The following is a 9810-nucleotide window of genomic DNA, read 5'->3' on the forward strand; positions in this document are numbered from 1 at the left end:
TATATATAAGAGTCATTTTACAACATGCCAAGCCGGCTTACAAAGTTTTTACAATAGTAAACAAAATATAATATAACAAAATCTTGTTGGCCTCTATGCCGGTATACTTTCTTTCTTTGTGTCGGTGCCGATGTCCTAAGTGTCGGTGTAGAGTGTGATCTACCGATGCCGGTGAACTATCCTGCTGGTGTAATGCCTTGTCTGTATAATGCCTTGCCGAGGCCATAGGATTGTAAGGTTGCCATCAATGACAAAACCTTTAATTGCCTACAATGTCTCATTGGAGTGTGCATATGCCAACAATCTCCCCCTTTGGCATTGATGAAAACACTCATGAGAAATTTCAAAAGTGTATCAAAAATGTGAAGTCCAAAAATGTTACCAAAAATGTGTGTGCTCCCCCTGAGCATATGATTCCTGTGATGTTGAATTTTCTCATCCCACTACTCCCCCTTTGGCATCAATGACAAAGGTTTTCAAGATGTCAGTAGAGTTTGTAGTTTCAACCTTGTAACTGGGTAGTTACAATTTGAAATAAATCCGCCAAAATCAAGTTTATACTCTCCATAAACTTTTTACAATCTCTTATTGTTGTCTCTATTCTTTTAACTGTATCAGTGAGATGCTGCAAATGCTCTACTGATGTTTTCTATCCTTGTATCAGTGCCTCAGATATTTCCTTCCGTAATGATGCTAGATAGTCCAATCTTGGACTCAGTTTTAATCTTAGATGCTTTTCCTTATTCACTATTCTCTCTTTTTCTCTTTCCAATTTAAGTAATTATTCTTCAAAATTTGTTATCTTCTATTCAAAAACTGATAATGTATCAGGTGAGTTAACAAAATTATTTGCAAGTTTATTGATTTCATCCTATGCCTTGCTCATCTTCTTATCTATATCTATAGTCAAAAAGTTTCTCTTACAGGTGTCTTTGTATAGAGTTTTGTATTCTTTCAATAAATTACACAGTTCTGGTAGAAGTGTGTCAAAATCTCTAGTACACTTCTTTATCTACTCATCAAAGAATTTTTGCTTTTCAATTTCCAATTTGTCCTTCAATGTCTCTTCCTTTATTTTCTCAATGTTCTCTGTGATATATTTACATAAGGTATCAAGTTGTCCTAAAGAATCTTTATTATTTATATTATAGTTAGGAGCAATTACCTTCAAAACTGGTATTGTGTCATCTATTTCCTTATAAGCTTGTGAGCTACAATCTATTATCTTTTTAATTGAATCTAATAGTACTTTAGTCACATTAGTTGATTTGTAGCTTGATGATGAACCTATATTCTGATTATTGCCAGTGGAAGTAACCAGGCTTGTATTAACCTCTGATAGGTCTGTTTGTGTTTGCATTTCCCTGAGCAATGGTTTTTCTAATTCTCCAGTTGTCAGTGGCACTATTTCCTTATGAACCTTTTCCTATTTCTATTGTTGTTCCTATTCTAGAGCCTTTTGCTCTGTTTGTTGCATTGTCTCAGTCTAAGTCTGAGTTTCTACCTATTGCTCTTTGTCATCTATCAGTTTCTCCTGTGTGTTATTAGTGGTGGTGCACCTTCCATGACTCATCCATTTCTAGGGGCAAATACAATCCATCATTTCCAAAATCCACAACAAGACCTCATTAAAGAAATTCAGGACATGAAAAAATTCATTAAGGACATGAAAGAAGGGACTAACAAAAGGAAACCTTACTCCTTTGAGGAATTTTTTTGCTTGTCCTTATGACCTATCTATATCAATTGCACCTTACCCCCCAGGGTTTGAGATCCCTAATTTCACCAAGTATGAAGGCAAAGGGGACCCCTGCGACCATGTCCAGGAATTTCACATCCTATGTCAAGAAGTCTCCTATAGTGACCTATACCTTAGAAGACCCTTCCCTAAGAGTCTCACAGGAGATGCCCTGGCATGGTTCTCGTCCTTACAATGAGGTTCCATTTTCTCCTTCCTAGGCTTGGCAGAGAGGTTTGTGGCTCACTATGCCTACAACATGGCTAATGATGTTTCCATGATGGACCTATGTAACACAAAGTAAAGGCTCAGAGAGACTTTCTCTAACTTCTTGAAAATATGGCAACACCTCATCAAGAAATTCCAATGGGACATGCTAGAACAACACTAAATTGAATTATTTGAAAAGAATCTGGTGCCTGAACTATCAAGGCCTCTAACATCTCAATGTATTAAATCTTTCCAAAAATTGACTAATAAGGGCCTAGCCCTTGAACGTGTCTTATTAGAGGAAGGAACCTTAAAACACTACCAAAGATGAACTCAAAATTCTTTCTCTTATCATAAAGATAAACCAAAATTCTGGTCCAAGAATAAGAACGTAGTTAATGATGATATAATTGATGCAAAATGGGTCCAGACTGTGGCTGCTCCTCCAAAACCCACCCCCACCAATCGCCAATTTAACAATCAAAATAATCAAAATCAATCCCAAAAGCCTCATAACAATGTCTCAATCTAGGGGCGACCACCCCGATCCAACAACAGGACTCCAAGAGACTTCACTCCTCTTGTTGAGCCCATTGAAGTGGTGTTTCAAAAGCTTGTTCAAGCAGGCATAGTGGTTTTCCTGATTACTCACCCATTTGATCCCAATCAACCCAAACCTAGGTGGTATAATGAGAATGAAGATTGTGAGTATCATCCTATCAAGGGACATGATACACGAAAATGCATGAAGCTTAAAATCTACATACAAGATCTCATTGATAGAGGTGAAATTGAAGTAGAAAATGCAAAACCTGGTAATAACAATGACAAACACAAAATTTACTAGGATCCCTTCCCAAAACATGATAAAGGTAAAGGCTCATCATCTAACGTGGTGAACTATGACTACACTAATCACATAACCAACTTTTGACTCTTTAGTAGGTCGCATTGAGCCCGCAGACAATCATGTCAATGTCATAAATATCCAAGGAGTTAACCCTCCCCCTCCCCAAAGTAGACCTAACCCTACTAGGATAGTCATTCAAGGCGCTACACCTTCCACCTCCTACTCTCAAAATGACTACATTGTAACCACTCATTGAGGTAGAGTCACTATGCAATGAGTTCCTCCCCCACAAAACCCTCCCCCCATATCTTCCACCCGCCAATATGACCTCCTTGACCAACTTGGGAAGACCCCCTCACAGATCTCCATCCTAGAACTTCTCAAGACTTCCCCTGTCCATAAAGAAATTTTGGAACAAGCCCTCCTTGAGTCTCTCACTCCTAATAATATCAATGCTACCCAATTTCAAGCTCTCATTGGAAACCTTGTCACCCAACAACACCTTTTGTTCACTTCTAATGATGCTCATATAGATAAAGACCCTAATAAACCTTTTCACATCGAAGCCCTTATCCAAAAGCACAAGGTCAAAATTATCCTGATAGACAGTGGATCCAGACTCAATTTGTGTACATACAAGTTAATAAAACAATTGGGACTTTCTGAGGACCTAGTAGATACATTAGGAAGGATCACAATAAAAGCATATGATGATGATGATGATCACCTTACCTCTTCAAGTGGGCCCTATCACAATTGAAACACCTTGCCAAGTACTAGATCTTGATTTCCCCTATAACATCCTTCTCAATTGGTCATGGATTCACTCCTTGCAATCCATACCGTCCACTTATCACCAATGCATCAAATTTTGCTTCAAGAGAAGAGAGAACACTATCAAAAGTGATCCACAACCTTTTCAATATTGCAAGCTCTTAGAGGGGAAACATCCATATCATTTCCCACTAAATAGACCCTCACCAACTCCTCCATCTAACACATCAAATGTTGCCTCCACCTCCTCCCAAGCAAACCCACAAATCAAGATCTTGGATAATGGCTATGGAGAATACAAATTGGAGGATGTCTTATTAATAAGCAACCTCCCCTTATCTCCTAGGTCATTTGGCAAACCAAAAGAACTCAAAAAATATCAAAAACTGGTTATACAATGCATAGATACCATGTTCCAGCAATGGGGCCCACTTGATGAGGAGATCCTTGACACAGATGTCTCTTCATGGTTGTACTAGGAAGAAGATGAAGACCAAGAAAAAATACCTAAAAAAATGTATTCAAAAGCATCAGCTATAGTAAAAAAAATGGGTTACAAAGGACACAGCTTGGGACCAGATGAGAAAGGAAGAAAAGATCCCATAAATCCTATCTCCTACAAGTACAACAGAGGCTTGGGGTACACCCTAGTGCCTAAGATTACTATTACTGGTGCCCCTTCAAGTCCTTCTTTGGATATCGAAAACTCTGAGGAAGAGGAGTTCCATGAAATTCCTTATGAATATGAAAACCACATCTTCTTTGACACTCATGTCAACACCATCACCCCCATAACCCCTCCCATTTCACATGAGCTACATCTTGTCTATCTTGAACTCATAGACAAGTGCCAAAGAGACAAAACCACTTTAGACATCTGTGCTGATGATAATGCTCTCATTACTCTCCTGACTATGTAAAATTTGGAAGACTGCAATAGGATACACGGTATTCAACTACATGAAAAAGGATACTTTGGTAGTTAGGTCAATGCCCTAAGCCACAAAAAAGATAATAAAAAGAAAAAACATGATTCCCTAGGTGAAAACCTCTTCGAGGCACCTTTGGATGAGCAAAAAGCAAAAACAAAGGGCGTATCCAAAAGTGAAAACCTGGAAAAGGCACTTGAGGATGAGGGACTTGACCTCCCTACCATTGGTTATCTTCCATAAGACAGGTTAAATTTGTTAATAAAAGAAATAGACAGTATCAATATAGGCACCGAAGACATTCCAAAAAATGTGCTCATTGCCAAATCCCTCATAGAGAAAGAGAAACAAGACTTCATCAATTTCCTCATAGAGACAAAAATCAATTTCACATGGTCCTATGCTAATATGCCAGGTCTAGATCCTGACTTGCTGGTTCATAATCTCACTATCCGACCAGATGCAAAACTTGTAAAATAGAAGTTGTGCAAAATGCATCCACATATTGCACTCCTGGTCAAGGCAGAACTCCAAAATATGTTGTACATAGAATTCATCAAACCAATAGACTACGTTGAATGGGCATCCAACATTGTACCTATCAGCAAACCTACTGGAGGCATCCGCATCTGTACTGATTTTTGAGATCTAAACAAGGCTTGTCCTAAAGATGATTTCCCGCTCCCTAACATAGATATGATTGTGGACCTTACAGTAGGGCATGAGATGCTATGACTTATGGATGCATTTTCTGGATATAATCAAATCAGAATTGCAGATGAAGATCAACATAAAACTCCATTCACAACACCATGGGGGACTTTCTGTTACTGGGTCATGCCTTTTGGCCTTAAAAATGCTGGAGCTAGATATTAACGTTCCATGACAATAATTTTTCATGACCTCTTGAATAAAATTCTGGAGGACTATGTGGACAATCTGCTAGGAAAATCAAAGACAAGACAAGAGCACATCCCTATCTTAAAGTAGATCTTTGAAAGATTGGAAAAATACAAACTGCACCTCAATCCTAAGAAGTGTGTTTTTTGTGTCATATCGAGAAAACTACTAGGTTTCATTGTTTCTCATAGAGGCATCAAGGTTGATCTTGCAAAGGTGAAAGCCATCATGGAAATGCCTCCACCAAAGACTCTCAGACAACTGTGCAGCCTCCAGGGAAAACTCTAATCTGTTAGACATTTTATTTCACAACTTGCTGATAAATGCCATCCATTTGCACACCTAATGCGCAAAGACAAAATTCAAATGGGACTACTTGTGTCAAAATGCCTTTGAAAAACTCAAAGAATATCTGGTGTCACCTCAAATTCTTATGTCTCCTACTCCTAGAAAACCTCTTATTTTGTACATATGTGCTACCATAGTGGCATTGGGGGCATTATTGGCACAAAAAGATTATCAAGGGAAGGAACATGCCATATATTACATCAGTCAAACACTAGTGGGGTACGAACTCAATTATACCCCCATTGGAACAACATGCTTGGCATTAATATTTAGTACATAGAAACTCTGACACTATATGTTGAACAACAAAACAAAACTAATTGCTAAGATTGACCCACTTAAATATCTCTTGTCAAAAGCTTCCCTCACTAGCAGAATCGCTAAATGGGTCATGTTGTTAAGCGAGTTTGACATTGAATATGTAGATGGAAAAAAAATCAAGGGACAAGTCATCACAGACCTATTGGATGATGCTCCACTTCTAGGTGACCATCCTATTCTTATAGAACTATCAAATGAATTCATTATGACTGTCACCACATCCTCCACATGGCAGTTATACTTTGATGGCTCTTGCACCCAAATTGGATTAGGGGCAGGAATACTACTGTTCACACCTCAAGGAGATTGCATCCCAAAGTCATACAAGATAGCTTTTGCATGTACCAACAACATCGCAGAATATGAGGCACTCATTACAAGATTATGCTTGGCTATCCAGTAGAAGATAAGGGATTTACATGTCTATGGTGAATCCCAAGTTGTCATAAAACAAGTCAATGACGAATACCAAACAAAATATGACAAAATTCTCCCGTATCATAGCATGGTTGAAGATCTTAAGTAGCACTTCACAACGATCAAGTTTGGTCAAGTCCTGTGAACAAACAATAGGGCTGCAGATGCAATGGCCACCATTGGCTCCCTCCTTCAGATGCCAACACACATAGTCAGAAGTGTGAGTTCTTGGTCAAGCAAATATTTATTCCAGTATACAATCTACCAGAGTCCAAAAGGGCATGTTTACTTGTTCATCCTGAGTCCCCCTAGTACCAAGAAACCTTCACTTTCCTAAAAGACAACACCATTCCCCCACACCATACAAAAACCCAACAACAAACCTTCATTCACCGATGTGCTCGTTATACCATTCTTGGAGACACCCTATTTAGAAGGCATTTTGATGGTTCCCTCCTAAGGTGTTTAGATAAACAAGAGGCAGAATGGGAACTATGTGAAGTGCATGAAGGCATTTGTGGGGCACACTCAAGTGGACTCACCCTGGCTAAAAACCTTTTGAGAATAGGATATTATTGGCCTAAAATGGAAGTAGATGCATATAACTATGTGAAGAAATGCATCCCTTGCTAGAAACATGCTGACAAGATCCATGCACCATCACAAGAATTGCAACCGTTCATTAAACCTTGGCCTTTCTCATAGTGGGGGCTTGATCTCATTGGGAAAATCCACCCTTCATCCTCCAATGGACATAAATTCATTATCGCTGCCACTAAGTATTTCACCAAGTGGGTAGAGCATATCCCTCTTACTTTTACCACTGGTAAGTAGATATCCAAATTCATCCTCAACTACTTGATCTTTCGATATGGCATTCCAAAAGTTATCATTACAGATAATGGCCGATAATTTAAAAACCAAGATGTCAAAGAACTCTACCAGAAATTTGACATCCAACATCGCTTCTCCACCCCATATTACCCCCAAGGTAATGGTCAAGCTGAGGCTTCTAACAAACCCCTAATCAAAATCCTCAAAAAGACAATCAATGAATTTGGTCATGATTGACACCTCCAACTCATCAGGCCGCAACTCTTGATATAAACTCATGATAGCGAGCCAATGCTCCCTTGAAGTCAACTACCCCAACTTAGCCTGCATCCAAAAAAACCAATTCATTATTTATGTGTCCTCAAGTCCTATTCTACCCTCTGAGTCTAGTCATACCCTCAACCTATCCCAAAAATTCTAAACCGACCTCTAACCTCTCCCCTCCCCAGCGTACACCCTGATTTACCATGGTGCATGTGCTAGCAGAGACCCTAGCCCACCCCTCCCCTACCTACAACCTCCTTCAATGTGAGCTCCCATGTAACACCTTGAGTGCCCATGCGGATGCACAAGCACTAGCACTAAATACCACCTTCCCCCCCCAAAATCCTATTCTAGCTACCTATTACCTACGAGTGCTCCTGCTACCCCATAGGCGCATGTGCTAAAAGGGTGATCAGTGCATGCACCTCACCAAATCTTGGCTCTAATCTAAGCCCTAATTCTACCCTTTACCTAAAAAAATCAACAAGGGGGGATAGTCCTACATACTGATGGTCCATAGCTAGTGGGTCTCTCATACCATTAGATCCTCTCGATGCGATGATCACGTATGGGAATGTGATCCATCTCTCCTTCTCTCCTTCTAGGCTCTGATTGGCTCCAAGGCTTGTGTGTAACAATGACTCCTCATTGGGCCTTTTGTGGTTTATATGGGCCCCCTAAAGGGCCCATTCCCCCCACAATCTCTCTTCTTCTATATTCTCTTCTAGTTTTTCTACATCTACTCCCTCTTTCTCTTTCACTTATCTCCTCCACTCAAATTCTTTCTTCTTTATTTCAAGAATTTTTCATCAAGTTTTCTTTCGACAAAATTCTCGAGGGGCCATACACCTCCCACGCTTTATGCTAGGGCATCTATATCTTTTTCTTCTATCTTTTACCCACTGCCAAATTTGCCACTGCATAAAAGAGGGGCAAAATGTAGACACTTAAAATAATTATTTTAATTATTTTAAGTTCCTGACATAATTAATTTATTAATTATGCCAATTTTTAATTCCTCCTCAATATTAATTAATTATAATTAATATTGTCACTATTGGTATTTTGGTATGGTTTTGTCATTGATGTCAACACCTACTAAATACTTACCAACTCTAGCAATTTGAAGAATCATCAACATTCACCGGCAAGCAAGTGACTCATGCATAGTCACCAATATCTAGTACACCGACAAGATATAATGATCACCAACACTTGGAATGATATGGAAAACACTTGGTAATGTTGAAGACATCATTTGGACATCTTGTCTTGGAGTTTTCTTCATTGGTATATTTATATTTGCATATTTGTTGTTACTAGCAAATAGGTCCAGGGTTACACTGGCAGGTTTATGTTTTCTAGATCAGCATGGCACGCTATGGAGATGATTAACTATTGTTGTAAATGCATTAAGCCAACATGTTCAATCAGTTATTGCATCAGATATTGTATTGTTTGTAAAATGTTTTTATTGTAATATCTTGTAGAGCCTACCTACTAAAATTGGTCTTAGGTTACTGTATAAATGTAAGATCTTATTTGTAAGATCAAATGTGGAATGCGAAAAAGGATTGTGTGAAGGTATATGCGAGAATAAGCAGAGCTATACATGCAGACATCATTTGAAGATTGAAGGAGGGTTTTTGTGAAGACAATCAGAACTACAGTCAGTCAACTGTAGTCAGAACTATTTTGTGTAGTACATTCTTATTGGATTTAACCATCCAACTATAGTTAGTGTGACTCTCATTTTGTGATTGAGTAGTGAGCTCTAGGCAGTTGGCCTTTCTGCATGTGCAGACCCCATTTATGTACACTTACTATCTATAGTAGTATCATCTGATTGTGGGTAAGGTTTCCCACCATGGTTTTTCCCCTTACAGGGTTTTCACATACAAATATTGGTGTTATGTGTTGTGGATAACTTTGTGTTTATGTTTCATGCACTAATCCTTAATGGTATAGCAATTAACTATTAAAACTATCTACCGGCATATTAAACTCGTTTACCAATATTAAGCATTAAGTTGGTTGAGGTGTTTTTAGTTTGAATTTATTTGACAAACAATTCACCCCCCTTCTCAATTGTCTCTAGGACCTAACAATTAGTATCAGAGCCTAGTCCTCTTTTCAGAAGTTTAATAGCTTGAGGAGATCCAATGTCTACTAACTATTTCAGGAAGGACAATCCTAACCATGATGGAACCAACTATGGCATATGG

The sequence above is a fragment of the Cryptomeria japonica genome, chromosome 1 (assembly GCF_030272615.1).
Source record: "Cryptomeria japonica chromosome 1, Sugi_1.0, whole genome shotgun sequence".
Taxonomy (NCBI): domain Eukaryota; kingdom Viridiplantae; phylum Streptophyta; class Pinopsida; order Cupressales; family Cupressaceae; genus Cryptomeria; species Cryptomeria japonica.